This window comes from Adiantum capillus-veneris, chromosome 24 (genome assembly GCF_014529385.1).
Source record: "Adiantum capillus-veneris isolate H3 chromosome 24, ASM1452938v2, whole genome shotgun sequence".
In the NCBI taxonomy this organism is placed as follows: domain Eukaryota; kingdom Viridiplantae; phylum Streptophyta; class Polypodiopsida; order Polypodiales; family Pteridaceae; genus Adiantum; species Adiantum capillus-veneris.
Genome location: NC_140954.1, coordinates 141946226 through 141965434, shown reverse-complemented (window position 1 = coordinate 141965434; position 19209 = coordinate 141946226). Strand labels below are relative to the sequence as shown.

The 19209-nt window shown below is 45.1% G+C and overlaps 2 pseudogenes; both read left to right on the top strand.

Annotated features, from left to right (window-relative positions):
* The first annotated feature begins 359 nt into the window (after positions 1-359).
* LOC147427274 (uncharacterized) lies at positions 360-985 on the top strand (annotated as a pseudogene).
* Positions 986-1376: 391 nt separating this feature from the next.
* Positions 1377-7420, top strand: LOC147427273 (uncharacterized; annotated as a pseudogene).
* The last annotated feature ends 11789 nt before the right edge of the window (positions 7421-19209 follow it).

The following is a 19209-nucleotide window of genomic DNA, read 5'->3' as shown; positions in this document are numbered from 1 at the left end:
CTCTCTCTCTCTCTCTCTCTCTCTCTCTCTCTCTCTCAGCAGTGTGCCATGTCGCCTGCACGAAGTGTTTTGGTTTGGGGGGGAGAAAGAAGGGGGAAGGAATGCTTAGTAGAGACGCATGCATGGAGTGAAAGTTGCGAGCCACTACTGTCTCTTTGACTGCGATGCTGCAGGTGAACGCACAGGGTTGGAGGCGGCAGAGACGAACTGCAGATCTAAGAAAGGCTGACGAGCGTGACCATGCGGTGGTCTGTCAGGAGGTCTCAAGGAGTGCTTGCTCTAGGATCAGAGTGGCCTACAAGCTGTGGTGTTGTCGAATGGGGGTTCGCTTGGTCCTACGTAAATGTGATGCTATGGGGATGGAGCTCTCGGCTGTCCACTCCCTATTCGGTGGTGTTTGGGACTTGGGATCTAGCATATTTTTGTGTTGGGGGCTTGGCGGCGGCCCTTCTTCTCATGGAAGAGAACCTGCTCGCCTTGCCGTAGTTGGTTTGCTCATGCGGGTTTCATGGTTGACAGATTATGGACTTTTTGTGGTACCTTTGGTGATGAATGGTCGTGGTCATGTATTCTGTTGGTTTGGTTTTGCTGGTGGATCGATGCTGAAGACTTCGTTCATGCATGTTGGTCGTTCTGGTTTTGGCTCTCCTTTTTGGTGATGGTGGCCCCTTGGGGGTTGGGGTTGGAGGCTATCGGGCTCCACCCATTTCGCGATCTTTGTCCATGTTTCTCCTCGGTGGCGGGTTGGTTTGTGGCAAATGCCAGCTCTCCGGTGGCAGCCTAGTTGGTTGGCTTCGGATTCCCCTTCTTGGGCGGTATATCCTCTCTATCAATGGCTTGGTGGACAAAGGCGTTGATGCGACATGTCTTCTCTCTTGGTGGCATCCCCAGGGTGCTTGTCCTTCCCTATGTTTGGGTGGCTCCCATGTCAGCTGTTATGTATGTGTCAGGGTGGCTCCCTTCATCAGCTGATGTACGAGGTTAGCTAGTGATTTGGTGTCCGTTTGGTGCCATGGTTCGGTGTGAGCATGACTTTCATTGTAATTTTTTTTTTATTTTATACATTCTCACTCACAAAAAAAAAAGAGAGGCTTCAACAGTAGTCGCCCACTCTGTCTGGCATACAACGCAAGTGCATCCAGGCAGAGGCGGAAGAGGATGGAGGCAGAGGTGGGATACCCTTGGACTACAAGCTGTCGACATGGATTTCTAGAGAGAGAGCAGAGGAAAGAATATCCGTAGGGAATCCCATACTAGTGGGTTTTAAATTGGTTAGAGCTGTGTGCTGCCTGAAGAGTAATAATCCTTTCCTGGTCCTGCTCTTTTCTTTGGTTTACAACATACCCATGAAGGCTCTGTCATAGCCGAGGAAGGATATGAAGCTTTTATGTGCTGTATGTGAAAGCGCAGTGACCTGCATAGTTTGTTGTGCCGATGAGGCAGAGTTGTGTTCGACATGCGACTCGCAGGTGCATGCTACTAACAAGCCGGCCATCGAACATCGTAGGGTTCCCCTCATTCTTGACACCTCAGAACCAGCTATTTGCAAAATTTTCCAGGTTTCTTTGTGTATGTTCATGCATCTGGATTCATTACTGTTCTGACCATGTGATTTAGAGTGGTTTGTAACCTCTGCTCATCTGCTTGGCTCTCAGGATAAAACTGTCCTTTTTCTTCACGTTGAGGACCAAGCTCTTCGCTGTAGAAATTGCGATTTATCGGTGCATTCTTCCAATGTCCTCACAACCAAGCATAGAAGACTCCTCTTGGTAGCCATTACAGTTGGCATGAGCCCTATGGGCACCCTGCCCCCGGCCCAAGAGACAAGCTAAGCACTCAGCATATGCCAGCTACGTATACCAGCTCCCTCAAGGAGAACAACTTTGCCTTGGAGAATTTTGTTGCCCACTATTTTGTTTTGGTTGTAGAGAGTCATAGGAAAGATAATGGTGGCATGGGTAGAAAGGGACCTGTGAACAAGCTCCCACCCTCACCTCAAACAGTGAGAAGTAAGATGTTATCTCTTGAGTTCTATACGCTCATCCCTTCTACGGGAATTAGAGGCCAACAGCAAGACAGTAGTAGCAGACAACAATAATGGCAACAACAGTCACAATGATAGTGTGATGATGGATGTGGATGCCTCTTCGGTTGAGGATTCTTCGGTTGAGGATTGCAGCATCTCTGATTATCTTAACTCTGATGCCTTTGGATGGAGGCTTGACGAGCTACTCTCTGATCTGGTTGGTGCTAGATTATGTGATAGCGACCGAACTCCAAGGTAGCACTGCATTGCTGCTTGAATTCCGTTAAAGTCATTGAGTCGATAGCAAGCTGCCAGTAAATGTATTTCATATGTCACAAAAGGAGCAACAACTTTGTTTTAGGATGTTCCTAACAAAGGAATCGACATTTATTTATCTGTCATCTCTGAGTCGATAACAAGGCCAGTTAAGGAACAACAACTTTGTTTAATTTTAGGATGTTCCTAACGAAGGAATCAACATTTATTTATCTGTCATGATTTGTGTCTCCATAGTTGTGCAAGCACTATCTTCTAGAATATTGTAGATTTGTGATGTATTTTGTTGATTTGATTATTGAGCTTTGCTCATGTTTGCCTTTTGTTGATTTGATTATTGAGCATTACTCGTGTTTGCCTTTTGGTTCTCCTCTAGGAAAGCAACATACTGGGCTTTGGCCTTCATGAAGAGAACTCTTGCTTTGCAGAGCTAGAATTCGTAGAGGAGCATGAGCTCAACCCTTCTCAAGAGGAGAGTGTGGCATTGGGTCCACAAATACCTTCCCCTCCGACACATTCTGGCCTTGGTGCGTCTCGAGGGCTTGGGAAGCTGACATGTCCAGCTGTGCTGATGAGCCTTGGGCATTTGACTACCTGTTTATTGGTCCAGATCATAACATCAATGATTTCTCTGTTGTTCCGGATGTCTTCAAGCAAATGTGATTACCTGCTTCCACCTATTTGGTTGTAGGTGGAAGGTGCACACTCGTCTTTTGGATACACAGAGTTTTGTATAGGTGGTTTGAGAGCATGAGTAACGTTTGTGTGTGCCATGTTTGTGTGGGAGATAGCTCTCTCTCTCTCTCTCTCTCTCAAAGTAGCTTTATGACGCTGAAGATTAAACATGCAGAGTAACGTTTGTGCCTACCATGTTTGTGTGGGGGATAAAAATTATTGGGTAGATAGAGATTATTGTGTGTTTAGAACTTAAAGCTTCTTTTCCCCTCTCTAGATTATGCATCTGCGGTGGGGGTGTGTGGTCATGAGGTCAATTAGGATCTAGAGCCCAAATCGGCACAAGAAGACTCGAGAGTGTTTTAGAGAAAAATTTTGTGGAGAGAGCATCGTTCTAATGAGCAATGAAAGAGAAAGGGAAGAGGAGAGAATTTGTTGCTTCATAGCAGCTAGATTATTCTCAAGGTTTTGGGTCTCTAGACCCCCCTATATGCATACACTTCTCACTCGCACAATGTAGAAGATTGTACATACACATGCATGCAAGAGGTTACTAGATGTATGGAGGGTTTGAATCTCTTTGGGTTTCATGTTCATTGGTAGATTGGGCCATCATGATGGCTAGGAAAGTATGCAAAGCACAGAGATAAGATAGCAAGGAGAGAGAAGAGGATAAAGTTGCCAAAGAGGCCACAAGTCTACCGATAGTAGTGTTACCATAAGGGAAGGGAAGGTCCAAAGTCCAAAACTCCAACTCTTTGGTTTGATCACATGATTCACACCCCATCAAATATGATGGGTGTGGATGCCATCTAAAGTTAAGCCTTCTTGGTGCATAGAGACCCCATATCAATTCAAATTTTCATCGATGTGCCCATGCTTGGAAATGAGCATACTATTTTGCATGATCGAAATTATGAGGACTTATGGCCATAGCCCATGTAGTTTCAATCCTAGTTTCAATCCTATTTGCAGGCCTTGTGATTTTATCACTTGTTCATAAAATGAAAGTTTAGAGACACTCATTCTAAGGACTCAATACAGTGGAGTTTGTTCTATCATGATTTTTCACATTAAATAAGTGATACAGTCGAGAAACTGGCCACTACGACCAAAAAACCCTAGAATATTTTGTAGAGATGCTGTCATATTCAACAGAGTCTCTCTCTCTCTCTCTGTCTCTCTCTCTCTCTCTCTGTGCGCATCAGACTGGCGGCTACGTGCCCATTTCTATCTGTACCTAAGCAGTGATGAACCTGCAGCAAGTATTTTTCTTAACCATCTCGAATGGCTGCAAAGCTCTATGGTTGCTTTCTACAATCGAGCTCCTACAACCAGAGAAAGTTTGCGCTCTTGCAAGGACTTTCAAGCAGCCAAAGTCACTAGGTTGAGTGGGAGTAGAAGCGAGCAAGGACAGAGAGTCGAGCCTGAGCATGGTAGTGAAGAAAGGATTGAGCGGAATCGGAGAAGGTGGATGGAGGCTGGAGCAAACATGGCGAAGGAGGGAATGGGGGTTGAGGCGCACGAGCCCAGACAGGTGAGAGGGAACGAATATTTTACAACCCTCTCCCTCTCTGCCCTGCGGGCCTGCTCTGATCATGCACCAACCTCCCACTCCATGAGCCACATGCCTTGAGCATTGCTAGATTCCTTCTCACCCTTACTTCTATTCTGTGGTCTCCCTTGTTATAATCTGCTCTCACGATCTGCATGCCTCTGTCTCTCTATCCAGTCCACCTCCAGCCTGGTCTCTTGCTGCGCCCGAATTCAACCAATAGCTTTGCGACCAACAGCTAGAGGCGAACCCCCAAAGCATAAACTTTATAGAAGTATGGGGATGACGAGTCTCTGCATCCCCAATCAAAACCCTATTTTATATCACCAAATTTCTAGTTATTGATCTCGACATCAGTGGGCATCTTGGGCTATCTCTGGGCGAAAAGAGGGGTCGCCATTCCAGAGATAACATAAGGAGGTTGCCATAGTCAAGGGCAGTGTGAGAAGCTCTTGGAGAAGGGCTCCTGTACTGGCCATTTACAGAGGTGGTCTTCATCGGCAAGCTTTTGGGGGCATCGGAAGAAGTTCTTCTTGACCTGAAGCTTAGCAAGTGTAGCAGGAACGGTAGTGGGCTGGGCATCCATTGGAACAAGGGTGATCTCTTAGGAGAGAGCCTCGGCCCATCTCTCCTGCTCCTTTGCTTGTGGTCTCTTGAAACTAAACAATCCTGTGTGTACAAGAAGCTGCGAGGGCCTGGTCAACCACAGGTTTCTCCATTTTTGTCATCAATTTAGGGTCTTAAAGAACCAAAGTTCATTGAAGGTCGTTGGTGCAGCATTCGGCAGCCTCGATAGTAAACCAACTCACGTAAATATAACTATGATGCGGTGATCGGCTATTACAACAATAGCAATGCGTGCCCACTGAAGCAAGCTGACTGGGTGGCGTTGCAAGAGAAAGGACACAGGCCAAGGGGGATTTGGATCTCCCTGCTCCTGTTGCTCGAAGATTGCCTCCATGGTCAAGGGTTCGCATTTAATAGACAAATCCAGGGCAGTGGTTGTAGTAGAGAACTGGGCAGTTTGCAGAAACTCTCACCCCAACTCCAATGATGAATTCTTGTGACTCCTTCGGACTCTACGTAGGAGACCTCTTAAACAATGATGCAGACCTTAGTACCACATAGGTATTGGATCTCTTCTGCAACGAATTGGAGGGTGACATACCCGAAGATATGATTATCTTACTACCCTTATGATATTGAGCATGGGGCTCGACTTGCTGGAGGGTGCCATTTCTACGAGTTTAATCCATCTTAGAATCATAGGATTTCTGGAGCTCTTCTATAACAAGCTTCAAGGAGTCAATTGCTCCTTTGTGATGTGTCTAGCAACTACATGTCAGTCCCTGTCCCTTAAGCTTGGCACTTGAGCAATGTTTCTTTAGCAAGTGAAATTGTGAAAGGACGTGACTATTGTGGTGGCATTGAGCACAATGCGAGGGAATTCTTTCGGTGTACGATATAGGTGCCATGGAAGAGGGGGTAATCACCAAGAGAGATCATCAATTGCAAGTCGGACACATCTTTGTATAAGTGAGGCCATCATGAAGAGTATTCCTGCTAGCCCGCACTGTCCAGTGTTGCCTCCATAAGGAAATGTGGAGCTTGGAGATGGGACAAAATTGGGAGCAAAGTGTGCAAAGTAGGACTATAATTAGAGGAAATATCACTAGTAAAGAAAGCAGTCATGCATGGGGGGCTAGCAGAGTGAGAGCTGCCTTGATTATGAAAGAACGAGTTGGCCTACATCCAACTAGCAAGAGCATTGCAAGGTTTTCCCTTTGGGGTGTTGGAGTTGGCCAGTGAGAGGACAACTCTCTCTGTGTGCGACCTATGGAAGACATGAAGCCAAGAGGGATCTTACCGAGTTTCGTGCATGCTTCCTCTTTACCACACCCAGTTCCTCCTTGCAACTGGATCCAGTACATCCTGCAGTTGCATTTGACTGAACGATCAGGTAGCGATGGTGAATGAATCGGAAACTTGTGAGATGTGTGTAGGAGAAGTAAAAGCAAAGAGTTGTCAATGTTGCTTGCTTACCCATAAATTTTTTATTCCTTGCCTTGAGTGGCAGATCAATCGATAGTAGTATACAATGCAAAATGGTGTATGTGGTGATGTTCTTTGTGCTCTAAAGATCAACACCCAACCCAACCGACACATTAACTTTGTTCTCTCATAAGTGTCAACCTCTCTAGTTGCTAGAAAATCCTGTTTTCAAGACTTCTTTTTCTTTGGACTTCAGCTAATGTTGCATGCATGTCGACTCCTTGCATATTGGAGGGCTTTCCTTACGTCAGATTCAAGCATTGGGTCATACGTACTTTGCGCCAGAGCACTGTAGGAAGCCTACTTTACAACATAGATCATGCTTTACATGAGATCAATAGTAAGCTTCTCTTGCTGACATGTCTCGCTTACTCGAAAGATGGCCTCCTCTAAAGTTCACTTGGGGATCATTGAACAACTTGGAGCTCTGGTTGATGTAGATACACCATATTGACACTGTCTAAGAGATGATGTTTGACAAGATTTCAAGGGGTTAAAAGCAGAGATGGGCGTTCACTCTCCACCACAAGATTCGCACACGGGCCTGCCATTGCCACCCACTTAGCACCCTTTGCTAGTACACTCATTGACATGCACTCAACTTTAAATATTATTTCAACCTTTAGGAGGTTCCACACTAGTAGTGTGGTCCTATTGTGTTTATCAAAGAAGTGTCAACATTTTGAATGCTTGATTGAGTTCGCCAAGCAGTTTTCCACTTCCACTATACCACATCTTTAAAGATGTTTCAAGGTCTCTTGAAAGCCTGCACAATTTCTAGGCTAGCTTTGTGCTGTTATATAATTTTTTTTAAGGCTATTTGATAGGTTATGTAATTGTTTGGGCTATGCCTATGATATACGTGAAATTGCATTCTTTGCATGGTTGGTAGAACCGTATTCATTGTTCTCAACAATCTCAAAAGTTGATCTCGAATCTCAGGGATTTAATATTTACATGATTGCGTGAACTTTTTTGTGATCACAATGCTTATTATCACATTCACATAATCACAATTAACGTGATCACAAAATTTTCGATAAGTAATGATGTGGCAACCCACCAAAACCCCATCGGGATATATGTTTTTCTCAACGAGACCATCGAGAAACTACAAGAATGATAAACCAAGCCCACCAAGAAATGAAAAAGCCCCAGTGGGCATACTGAATTGGACAATTTCTATAAGTTAAAGGAAAGTCACGTGAATATTTAATGTGATCACATATTTTGAAATGTGATTATTCAAGGTTATTAACGTGATCACGTTAATGAAATCCCTGATCTTGATTACAATGTACCACTTCTTATCATGCTTAAGGGTTTCTTAACTTAACCTCATTTGCTATCGGCATGCTAAACAACTATCCTTACATCACCTTTAATTGGCAGGCCTCGTGAAATTTTCACTTGTTTAGTAAGTGGAGAAAGGAGGGAAAAGAAACAAAAAAGAAGAAGGCGACGTTTTTGGGGAGAGAAGAAAGAGAAAGGGTTTTGCTCTTTGGGCGGCTGGGGCTGAAAAGGAAGGGGGAAGAGAACTTGCGGGACGGTTTTTTGGATCTTGGAATTGCTCGCTCGTTTGGAGCCATAGTGAGCTCACGAGGAGCACAGGCCATGGAGTCCTTGACGCCGGGCTTGAGCGGTTTTGTACTATCTTTTGGTGTGAATGAAGAAGAGGGCCCCCATTGCGGTGCATTTTTGGTGTCATCTCGTCGTCCCCCCTTTCCCCCCTTCTCTTCTGCTCTCGTGTCGGTGCGTGCGGGCGTGTCGGCGAGTGTGCGCCGCCTTGACGAAGTGTTGCACACAGAGAGAGAGAGAGAGAGAGAGAGAGAGAGAGAGAGAGAGAGAGAGACAGAGAGCGTGTGGCGTTTTGAGTGTGTGGGAGAGCGTAAAAGCTGCTGCATTGAGGTGCACGGGTTGTGTGAGTTAGGGTGTGTATGTGTGAGTGCGTGTGCGCACGTGGTTTGGTGAAAAGAGCGAGTCGAAGGTGCTCGCAAAGTGGATTGGGGTGCAGTGTGTGCCCTGGGCTATAGGAGGCATTCTGTGTTGGCGCGCTGAGCGTGCTCCCCATTCCCCCTCTCCATCTTCTGGTGCCCCCACAGAGGACCACACTGATTGCTCCCAGTTAAGTAAAGAAAAGCAGTTTTTGGTGTTGGTCGACATGGCGTCCCGAAGCTATGGGCCGATTTTTACAGGTGAAGAAAATCCTGAAGAGTGGGTTACTGACTTTGAGTTGTATATGTTGTCGTTGCGCATGCCGAACGAGGACAGCAAGATGCAGACATTCCCTTTGGTGATGCGCGGGAAGGCAAAGATATGGTACGAAGCTTTCGAAGGTGAGCCGAGGCATGCTTGGCCGGCTCTGCGGGCGCGCTTTCTACATGACTTCCGCAAAGAGGCGTCCTCGATCGAGATGGATGCCAAACTGAAGGCACTCAAACAGGATGTAAGTGAAGAGTTCAGTTTGTTTTTGGATCGTTTTGAAGTGTGCTGGACAGAGTTAGCGGGTGCCATGCAATTGGCCAATGGCGACTACTTCAAGCTTGATAAATTCATGGCATGCCTGCATCCTAAAGTGAGGGAGAAAGTGGATTTTGAGAGCCCAGAAAACTATAATGGTGCAGTGGCCATCGCAAAGGCAAAAAGCAGGAAAATCAAAAAGAAGATTGAACAAGGCGTGTCGGGCTATGAAACAATGGTCCAACCTCAGGGTCCGAGGGATGTTGTTCATGATGAGAACCCTGCAAATCGAGGTGTAGCCGTTGTGCCACAAAATTGGGTGCGAACCGTGCAGGATTTGTCTGAGCAAATGCAGGAATTGCGGCTAAGCGTGATGGATAGAGGTCAACCCAGAGGAGCAAGGGGCAGGGCAAGGCCACTGCCTGGCCGGTGTTACAATTTCGGTGAAGAAGGACACTACGCACTGGATTTCCCTCATCCGCTAAGAGAAAGAGGCAGTATTTATCCACTGTTTGGCAGAGGTAGAGGCCAAGCACAACTCAATGGCCCGAGAGAGCAGGTGGTCGAGGATCAGGTGCAGCCAGCTCCTCAGGATGGTGGTGAAGTCCCTAGGGTGAATATCATCGGAGTCGATAAGCAGGATGTTGAAGTCTTGGCCAACAAAAGAGCAAGGAGGGAAAGAGAGACAGAAACCGAGCGGGAGACGAGGGCCCGTAAAGGTAAAGAGAAAGTGTACGAAGGCAAGGAGCAGCCGAAAACTAGCAAGAAGAGGAGGCGTCGCAAAATCAAGCAAGCAGACTTTCAGCTAGGACGCGGCTACCCGGAATATGACTTGGTAAGCGATGTTCAAAATCAAAAGGCTAACATAACCTCTGGTCAGTTGTTGGCTTTAAATCCCAAGCTACGAAGACAGTGGTCTACAAGTGTCAGCACAAGGCTGCCAAAGGCTAAGGGGAATGTGCATGCAATACAAAACATGGCATTGAGAGTGGGTAGCCCGACGGATGTCCTTCCTCTAGTGGATGCAGTCATTGAAAAGAGGATGCAGGTTCAAGCCTATATAGATGGTGGAGCACAAGTTTGCGTCATGACAGAAGCTGCAATGAAGGAAACAGGGGTCAAAGCCGTAGCTAAATCAAATGTACGCATGAGGATGGCTAACCATACCAAATCCAGGTGTTTGGGCGTGGCTCAAGACGTAAGAGTGAAAGTGATGGGCATTGAGTGCCTAAGTGATGAAAGCGGGTAATAATGCTTATCCAATCATCTTGGGTAGGCCATGGCTACTTGCAATAGGGGCTAAGCTGGATTGGGGGAGCAGAGTGTTCACCTTGCCTGACAAGGAAAGAGGGAGACAGGTGGTGCTTGATTTGAAGACCAAAGAGAGCCGTTTTCACCCTGTGGCAGAAAAAGACAAAGATGATACGACAAGCTATGAGTATGAGACTGAGACAAGCTATGATGAGGGCTACACAGATATTGAAGAAGAGGAAAGTGAGGATGATATGCTAAAGATAGATGCCGACTTGTTTGGGGTCACTATTGAAGGCTCCCATGTAAAAGGAGAGGTGCAACCACAGGTTGGTGGCATAGGTGTGGAGGAGGTAACTGCTATGCTAAGCAAAGATTTGACCAAGGAAGAGAGAGAAGGCTATGTGGAGCTGTGTGCCTCTTTTCTGAATTTATTTGCGACGAAGTACGAGGATCTACGAGGAGAAAAGGGTGCAGAGCATAAGATAGTTCTTAAAGAAGGGTTCAAACCGAAGGCGCAAAAGCTAAGGAGGTTAGGGGAGATTCAAAAAGAGGCTCTTTGGCAGGAGATTAACCAATTGTTAGATGCAGGTATCATATACCCCGTGAAGGAGTCGGAGTGGGTTTCTCCAGTGGTTATCACCCCTAAGAAGAATGGAAAATGGCGGGTGTGTGTCGATTACAAGCCATTGAATGCGGCAACCAAGAGAAACCACTACCCGCTGCGGTTCCAGGATGAAATCTTAAATCAAGTGGCGGGTCATGAGAGGTACTCTATTATGGATGGATTTTCAGGGTACTTTCAGATAGGGATTGCGCTTGAAGACCAGCTGAAGACGACATTTATCTCTCCATGGGGATGCTTTGCCTATCGCAGGATGCCGTTTGGTTTAGTGAATGCCTACGCCACCTTTCAAGACTGGATGAATAGGGTGTTTGGTCCCTACTTGGGCAGGTTCATTAGGGTTTTCATGGATGATGTTGGGTGTTACAGCTCAAGGGTGGATCATCTATCAAAGCTCCGACTGTGTTTTCAAAGGCTGGACGAAGAAGGAGGTCAATTAAACCCTAAGAAGTGCAAGCTGGCGCAACCTCGAGCGCAGTTGCTAGGTCATGTGGTGTCGCAAAATGGAATTGAGGCAGATCCAAAAAAGGTCAAGGCGTTAGTCTTGATGGAGCCTCCCTCTAATGCGCAAGGCTTGGCGTCCTTTGTACATAAGCTAAAGTACTTCTCGCGTTTCTTCTGGATGCTGTCACAGTATGTGTATCCTCTCCAAAAGAGGGCTCAACAGGTGCATGGTTTTGGATGGGATGAAGATGCCCAAGAAGCTTTTGACAGAGTGAAATAAATTTTGTGTCAGCTGCCAGCTGTGTGCCCTCCAAGCCAAGAGGATGATTTCTATGTGTCAATGACGGTAGGTATTGTGGCTATTGGGGCGGTGTTACTGCAGAAGGTAGGAAGGAGCTATAAGCCTATCTACTTTGAAAGCAGGGTGATAAGTCCTGGAGAAGTGGCTTATACTGAAGCGGAGCAGTGGGTCATGGCATTGGTTTTTGCTTGTAGAAAGTTCAAAGTGCACCTCATTGTGCGTAAGTTTTATGTGTTGACGGCTAACAATCTGTTGCTTGAAGTGGTGTTACACTTAAAGCCGGGAAAGTGGATCATGAAGTGAGTGATAGAGTTGCAGGAATTCGAGTTTGAGTTCAAAATTGACCACACAAGTAGGTCCCATTTGGCAGACATTTTGGTCAGCAAAGCAGTGGATTTGCCAATTTATCCAAGAGTAGTACGAGATGAAGCCAAAGAGGAGCCTGACCTGATTGGAGCTTTTACCATGTGGTTTGATGGTGCGTATAGGAGGGTGTTAAAGAAAGCTGGTGGAGGTGTGGTGATACACGATCCACACGGCAAGGTAATCTTCTCAAAAGCCTATGACTTGGAGGATGTTCATACCAACAATGAAGCAGAATATCTTGCCCTCCATCTAGGTTTGAAACAATGCGTTGAGTTTAGAATTTCCAGGTTGGTGGTCAAAGGTGATGCGTTATTGGTCATCAAGCAACTGCTAGGCCAATGGCAAGTAAAACGCGATTCCTTAAAACATTGGTTCTTTGCCATCAAGAAGTTGTTAAAGTTCTTTAGAGAAATCCAATTCAAGCATGTGAAGAGAGAGCACAACCAAGAGGCAGACCAACTAGCAAGCAGTAAGGTGCAGGTACATGTCGCAGGTATATATGTGGCCCCGGCCACATACACAGGCAGGGAGTCATTGAAGGAGGTGGAAGATTTCTTGGATACAGGACAGTGTCCCCAAGGTTTGTCTAAACTACAAAGGAGGAGGATAGTTCAGAAAGCACGCAAATTTACACTAGTAGGTGAAGACCTAATGACTTACAGCAGAGACGAGGTGCTAAGAAGAGTGCTCTATAAAGAAGAGATTAACTTGGTACTAGAGCAATGTCATGAGGAGAGTGGACACCAAGGGAAAGGTCAAGTACTGTTTCGAGTGTTGAGAGCGGGTTTTTGGTGGCCTTCAGTAGTGAAAGATGTGCACTATTGGTGCAAGACCTGCCATGAATGCCAGACTATAGGAGAGAGGCGTTTGACAGCTGAGTCACAGGGAGCGATTATTGCTCAAAATGCTTTCGAAAAATGGGGTTTGGATGCCATCGGTCCACTCCCTAAGTCTACAAGTGGTAAGAAGTATGTCGTGGTTGCCATTGACTACCTCACTAGGTGGGTCAAGGCCAAAGCTGTGAAGGAGGTAAATGCACAGGTTGTGGCGCACTTTGTTTTTGATAACATTTGTTGCCGTTTTGGAGTGCCGTGGGTACTCATTTCTGATAGAGGGCAAGGGTTCACAAGCAAGCTTATGCAAGCATTGGTGGAAAAACTAAAGATTCAGCATCGGTTTTCCTCGCCTTATCATCCCCAATGCAATGGTTTGGTGGAGAGTGCCAACGGACAAATCATCAAAATGCTCACGAAGTATGTGTATAAGCAGGAGACAGAATGGGAGATCAATCTAGAAAAGTGTCTATGGGCCTACAAGACGTCCTACAAAGTGGCGACCAACTTTACTCCATTTGAGTTGGTTTATGGTAAAGAGGTAGTGTTGCCAGTGCATGCACAGTTGGGTGCTTTAAAAGGTATGTGGCGCATCAATGCCACTCCCCAAGCTGTCTTACAAGATAGGATTGTCGGCCTTGAGGCATTGCAGATGGATAGAGAGGCAGCAGCAGACTACTATGTGAAGCAGCGGGAAAGGAGAATGGCCAAAGTCAATGAGAATCTGCCAGAAAAAAAGATAGAAGAAGGGGATCTAGTAATGAAGTATGAGAGCTACTTAGACTTCACCTTCCAGAAGAAGTTCAAAAAGAAATGGACGGGTCCGTACAAAGTGCAAAAGGCCTTTCCAAATGGGACCTATCAGCTGGTGAGAGCCAATGGTAAGCTTCTTAGGCACAGGGTAAATGGTGTACGGCTTAAGTTGTACTTTGATAGGGGAGTGGTGCCCGATGTACATCAAATGGTGACCAGGGGGGTTGGGCAACCCACTTGAGGAGACTCAAGAGTAACAGACATTGCAGTTTTGTACATATTGTACATATGGTGGTGTGTTTTCCAGTGTAGTTCAGTGTTTGCAGCGTGTTGCAAGTTTCAAGTTCAATAAAGCTAGTTTTGGTTGAACATAAATGTTCAACAGGGGGGTGGGCAATGATGGTGCAGCCAAAGTTGGTCCGCGCTATAAAGTGTGCTATGCAGTGCAAAGGGTGGTAACAGGTGCATGGTAAAGGGCTAAAGCTAGTGTGGGAGACCTCACCAGGACAGTGGCAACGAAAATGCATGCTTAAAGTGTTTTTTTTAGGCCAGCGGGCCTCTGAAGTGGGCTAATTGGGACGGCACGTCAAGTGTCCAAGAGGCGTGGAATGTGCCCCCAAAATGTGGTGTTCAAGATGCTCTAGAAGCTTGTCCAAACGGCTCGTCAAACGGAGCTTCGGTGTGAAAGATATGTCAGTCCGAAGTTAGAAGGCTTCGCAGGTCCCGACGGGCAGGGCAGGTACAGACAGGTGGCGAAAAATGGGATCTATGGATACACGTATAAAGCTCGAGCTGTCGATCATGCTGATCTTTTCGGTTTGCCGTTCGGAGCTCAGACGGGCAAGTTATGGCCTGTTGAATATTTGCCGAGGGTCGGGTACGTGCTCATCGGACCACGTCGATAGGCGTGTTGACAATGATGTTTTTGAGCTCGCTCAAGTCCTAAAAAATCGCATGCAACATGGGGGTACAGCCAAAATTTGCGGATGGCCGATTGGAGTTATGGACATCGAAATGGGCCAAATTCAAGTTGGCAGGCAAGAACGGCAGAAAGAAATCCTCAGATGGCTTTTCTCGTTTTTTGAGTGTGCTTTTCAAGAACATGAGATGGATGGACTTGGTGGCTTGTCAATCGAGATCTCAGGTAGCGAGATGTAGGGGATCGAAGTGGGGATCACTGGCCAGACAGGAGGGAACATGTGATATGTTGCCATGTTCGAAAGTGTCGTTCGAAGGTGTGTAAGGGTTGCAATGCAGTGGAGCTCCAAAGGTCTGGAGTCAATAAGAGAATGTTTGGAATTGGTAGGATCGGACGGGTAGCCAACAGACGAGTGCATGGGGCACCGACCATGGGAAACAAACATTAACACCCTTCCTTGGTTATAAGTGCAAAAGGCAATAAGAAGCATGGGAAAAGTTTGAAAACTGGAAAGTTGAGGTGAGTTCCACAAGAGAAAAGGAAAGAGGGATTTTTTGGTAATGACTCATAAGCTTGAGGGAGCAATAGCACCGGGCGCTATTGCTCAAGAAAACTTTTTTAGTAAGTGGAGAAAGGAGGGAAAAGAAACAAAAAAGAAGAAGGCGACGTTGTTTTTGGGGAGAGAAGAAAGAGAAAGGGTTTTGCTCTTTGGGCGGCTGGGGCTGAAAAGGAAGGGGGAAGAGAACTTGCGGGACGGTTTTTTGGATCTTGGACTTGCTCGCTCGTTTGGAGCCATAGTGAGCTCACGAGGAGCACAGACCACGGAGTCCTTGAGGCCGGGCTTGAGTGGGGCTCGCCCTTGTGTACTTTTTGATGCGGGCTGGTTGCGGCATTGGTTTTGTACTATCTTTTGGTGTGAATGAAGAAGAGGACCCCATTGCATTGCATTTTTTGTGTCATCTCGTCGTCCCCCCTTTCCCCCCTTCTCTTCTGCTCTCGTGTGGGTGTGTGCGGGCGTGTCGGCAAGTGTGCGTCACCCCGACGAAGTGTTACACACACACACACACACAGAGAGAGAGAGAGAGAGAGAGAGAGAGTGCGTGAGTGCGTGTGGCGTTTTGAGGGTATGGGAGAGCGTAAAAGCTGTTGCATTGAGATGCACGGGTTGTGTGAGTTAGGGTGTGTCTGTGTGAGTGCGTGTGCGTGTGCGCACGTGGTTTGGTGAAAAGAGCGAGTCGAAAGTGCTCGCAAAGTGGATTGGGGTGCAATGTGTGCCTTGGGCTATAGGAGGCATTCCGTGTTGGCGCGCTGGACGTGCTCCCCATTCCCCCTCTCCAACGTGCTCAAGTATGAAACTATGTCTATAACTTGCGTGTGACTTGGAAACTTGTCGATGAAGTGCATTCCATTGTTTTGTAACACTAAGTGCTAACACTTGGCTTTTATAAACATAAATTACCAAAATTCTCTCCATACGGATTGTATTTTGACACGGAGAAAAATCAAGTGTTTTCTTTCCCTCATAACCAACCTATGGTAGAAGCAAGGTGTAAAAAACTTCTTTCTAGCTTGACAACTAAATTGTCAAAACTTGGTAAGAAAACTGGACACTTTAATGTCTTAGGACACTTAAGTGTCCAATTACAGAACTAGTGTTAAGGCTTTTTTAACAATCTTTGGACAATTTTCAAAGTACATTATAGCATCGATAAGCATTGTACAATTGTGAATTCTCCATTATATACTTACCTTCATCAAATTTGAGTTCCTGTATAAATAGATAGAAATAAAAGAACTTTGTGTCAAGGACCAAGTTTCTGTAAAGTTATGGTACTATGTTGCGCCATTTATTTACTATGTTACTGCTATGCATAAATTCCTGATGGCCATGAACACTAGTTAAAGTAGTGCCCAACTAAAAAAGTTGGGTATGGTAGCCCTGAACTGACGCTACAATATTCTCAAGTCACACAGATTGTATTTTTAAAGAATTCAATCATTACCACTTCTTGCACGACACATTACCAGAGGCATAAACATATTAATATAATTAATTGAGCTCGAATGATCATTAATACCTCAAGCTAATAAGTGAAAAATCAAAATTAATCCAATCTATGTAAACTAGATCTGAGTGTCGAGATGTAATCCATGGGGATAACCCAATGGAAGCTATAAGCCTACCATGTGTGTGCTTAGAGAATCCCAGACCTAGTCTACCAGAGCCACGTTGATAGGTAGATGTTTGAGTCTCTTTATTTGCAGACACTATGTAAAAGTTTAAGAGAACACCATAGCTAAAACCATGTTTATGTTCAGCCAAAAGCCCAGACAATGTTTATTCTCAATATAAAGTAAAAATCCATCAAGAATACCTATCATTACAATCCAAAGTAATTTCATTACAAAATGTTAGTAAGTTAAAAGGCCAAACTACTAGTAGCTAGAACTCCATCAAATCAAAGGACAAGCTTAGGTGCCAGCCAACTGCAAATTGTTTGTGTTTGTGATCATTTTTTCGAAGGAAAAACCTTACCCCATCATCAAATCACATTACAGGACCCAAAAAGTGCATCAAAAATTGCATTACAGAAAGCACATCAAAAACTGTATCAAAAAGTGCAAAACATTTTCATTATCCAGTACCATTTTCGATTTAGAGGGAATATACATCAAATCCTGTAAACACTACAAATCTGCACCGTTTCTAAAGCATGTTATCCATCCTGAGTAGGTGCATGGACACCTACCTGTTATGCTGATATCGAGGTTGCAGCCTCGTGTTATTCTCCAATTTTGCTTCCATTGTAGCATAGTGAATTTGAACTGCATGTACAATTAGGAAGATCCTCTCGGCTCCATTTTCCATGGAAGATCCTGAGTAGCCAAACTTCCAATACCGTCATCTTGGTTGTATGTGTGAGTGTGTGTAGCAAGGTGAAAGGCATGCGCAAGCGTATCAAAGCAAACGGATTTGTGAGTAAAGTCATAGCCTACTGATCATGAGCAGCAAACCCCATCATATCAGTAAGAAAAGAGGGAAGTTCCTAGGTACGGGTATGTGCGCGCGAGTAATTACACAAGATTAGTCTTTTCCATGCAAAGCATGTGTGTGTGTGTGTATGTGTGTGTGTGTGTGTGTGTGTGTGTGAGAGAGAGAGAGAGAGAGAGAGAGAGAGAGAGAGAACAAGTGTGTACGTTATGTGCTCTCGCCTACGTTCGCTCGAGGGAAAGAGCCGAACCAGAAGGAAATGTGGGTATGCAAAGAACGCCAACCACTATTTTAATAAAAGAATGACCATTCCAAAATTAGAGGGGCCATTTAAGGACCCATGCCTACCGTTGTTGACCACATTATGATCACCCACATTATGTGAATTATCTCACAGATCACTAGTTTAAGTCGACCACCTGTTCACAGCTCCAGCTAAGCCAAAAGACACACCATTAAATAGCAAAAGTTGCGTAGGGGAATATGTAAAGCATTCAGTTAACCTAGTTATATTAAGTTGAATATCTCCACACTAAGAAAAACAAGCATAAGGAGTATATTAAGCATTCAATAAACCAAGCTATATTAAGTTGACGGCCACCACAAGGACAATCCATCTATATTTAGTAAGCAATGAACATAATATGTTATATTAGGTTGGAGACCACTACAGTAAGCCATCAGCTCAAGAAAACCAAGCCCAAGGAGTATGGTAGACAATAAATATATCAAGCTATATTAAGTTGACGGCCACCACAAGGGCAATCCATCTATATTTAGTAAGCAATGAACATAATATGTTATATTAGGTTGGAGACCACTATAGTAAGCCATCAGCTCAGGAAAACCAAGCCCAAGGAGTATAGTAGGCAATAAATATATCAAGCTATATTAAGTTGGAGAGCCTCCACAAAAGATAAACTTGTCAACTAGCTATAGTTTTCTCAAGCCTGTTACAAGCCAAGTGTGAACCCCATTTTAGGGATATAATTAAAAAACATTAGATTATTGGACTGAATATATGACGGAAGGTGGTAACTAACAAGTAGGATCAAACGTTTTCAAAAGCCATGTACAAGTAAAATCAGCCCAGTATTAGCGACTAGTGTTCATATGCCATATGATCAAGAGAGGTTCCACATGTACAAGTATATCATGCTTTATGTATAAATAAAGAGGTGCCATGAGCATAGTTTGGGATTAACAAAATGTGTGTGATCCCTACTGTCGGACAATGTGGCAAGAGTAGATAACAAGAAATTAAATGTAAAACTATTCTGTCATGTTTATGTTTATGTGTGTGTGTGTGTGTGTGTGTGTGTGAGAGAGAGAGAGAGAGAGAGAGAGAGAGGGAGGAGAAGAGAATTTTAATGTCGTCCGAAACTATCCCAAGAGACCTTGAAGATCTATCCGACGAGGAGAGTTGAACTCAAGACCTGTTAACCAATGATAGAGTCCTGAATCCGAAGAGACACATAGATTGCTCTTCCAACGACAAGGGTGCCATGCTGCTAATTGTTGAATACTCACATGCAAGCTGCAATAACTTTTGGGTGCCTAGCTACAAGTACACCACCTTTCTTTGAATAAGGGCAAGGCCCCCATCTGATCATTAAGATACTTCTTTTAGGTTAAGGATTAACAGGAGACATCTCGCTTAGCCTGATTAAGACCAAAAGGA